This window comes from Chrysochloris asiatica, unplaced genomic scaffold, assembly GCF_000296735.1.
Source record: "Chrysochloris asiatica unplaced genomic scaffold, ChrAsi1.0 scaffold00268, whole genome shotgun sequence".
Lineage (NCBI taxonomy): Eukaryota > Metazoa > Chordata > Mammalia > Afrosoricida > Chrysochloridae > Chrysochloris > Chrysochloris asiatica.
The window spans coordinates 3,114,336-3,116,152 of NW_006408786.1; the positions used below are offsets into that span (position 1 = coordinate 3,114,336).

The following is a 1,817-nucleotide window of genomic DNA, read 5'->3' on the forward strand; positions in this document are numbered from 1 at the left end:
TCAGGCTGCCAACAAACATTTGAAGAAATGTACACAATCATTAGCCATTGGTGGTTGTTGTGTGCTTTGAAGTCAGTTCCAACTCATAGCAACCTTGTGTAGAGTTTCCAAGGTTGTAAATCTTTATGGGAGCAGAAAGCCACATCTTTCACCTGAGGAAGCACTGGTAATTTTGAACTACTGACCTTGAGATTAGCAGCCTGACTCATAACCAGTACAGTAACAGAGCTCCTTTATTAGCCATTGTTGTTGTGGTTGTTATGTGCCATGAGTTGGTATTGGCTCATAGCGACCTTATGCACAGCAGAAGGAAACACTGCCCCATCCTGGGCCAGCCTCACTACTGTTGCCACGCTTGCGTCCATCATTTCTGCCACTAAAAATTTATGTTTTTTTTCTAACATAACTTTTTTTTTTTTTTTCTTTTTTGCAAAAAATAATTTTGTAAACCGTCACTTCGCGGGCAGGGATTCTCGATGCCACTTGGGTCCCCGTGCACCGCTTTCTGGGCTGAAAGTGGGACCCGAACCCAAACCCGAGCGGAAGGTGGAAAGCAGAGGCGCAGAGGGGAACTCGAACACAGGCACACACGCATGGCATAGGGGGGAGGGCGGTTGGTCCAGAGAGGAGGGTTAGAGGTCACTCTCGCCATAGAGCGCTGTGGAGAAGAATGTGTAGTCCAGAGCATCGGTGTAGAGGGCCATTCTCGCAATGCAATACTCTGCCAGTCCGGCGGCAGCTCACGGCGCAGCTTGTCCACTTTGATGTATTTCTTGTCTCTGGCTAAAATCTTGAAGGAGGCCATGACCTGGTCTTCTGTGTCTGTGTTAGCCGTCTCTCGGGACATAAAGTCGATGAAGGCCTGGAATGTCACTACTCCCAGGCGGTTGGGACCCACGATGCTCACTCATAACGCAGGCAAACTCTGCCTCTTCCTGGGGGTTGTTGCCAATATCATTACCCAAGCTGATGAGGCAGGCTTTGAACTCCTCGGGACCCAGCGTGCCGGAGTAATCCGGGTCAAAGTGGTTAAAGGAAGCCCGGAACTCATTCATCTGCTCCTGGCTAATACCCTTGGAATCCCAGGTCAGGATCTGGTTCTTCACCTCTTTGATGGTCCTGGCGATGGTGGTGAGGAGCTGCTCCCAGCCCACTCGGATGTGCTCCATAGTGTTGTTGGTGTGCTTGTTGTCAAAGAGGAGTGCCTCCTGGATGAGCTAGTGGTCACCCTCCAGCTGGTCCATCTTTGGTTTATAGTTGACGATGCTTTTCTCATACTGCCGCAGGTGGTTGAGCTGGTTCTCCAGGGTTCCGCGCATCTCAGTGGAGGGCCGCCCGATCTCCTCCATCTTGGTCTGGATCCAGACCCAATGACATTGGCCTGGGCTCCAAATTGCTTGCGTAGCCTCTCGTTGTGCTGCTGGGGGGCATGCTCCTCCGTCAGAGCCTGGTCCCTCCGTGGTACCAGCTGCTGTACATGGTCCCATTTGCCATTGATCTCCTGAGGCATGATGGTTGTGTAAGGGTTGGTGCCCGCCATGTTGACATGGTAGGTCTGGACAATCTTTGACACTTCATTGTGGATGCCCAGGATGGCAAGGCGTTCCTTGTCGGCATTGGGGAGGGTGGCCTTGAACTGCTCGTGGCCTGTGGTCAGTCCCTGGATCTCCTCGATGGTGTGTACAATGAAGCTGTCCTGCAGGTCCTCCATGGTCCTCTCCATCCAGTTATTGAAGGGTGCAGCCCTCTTGGCATACTCCAAGTACAGTTGGTCAATGGTTTCCAGTAATTTCTCTGTCTGCTCCAGAGCTTCCTTT

The 1,817-nt window shown here is 51.6% G+C and overlaps 1 pseudogene; it reads right to left on the reverse strand.

Moving 5' to 3' along the window:
* Positions 1–632: 632 nt before the first annotated feature.
* The window catches only part of LOC102838047, an 8,262-nt pseudogene continuing 7,077 nt past the window's right edge, over positions 633–1,817 (reverse strand).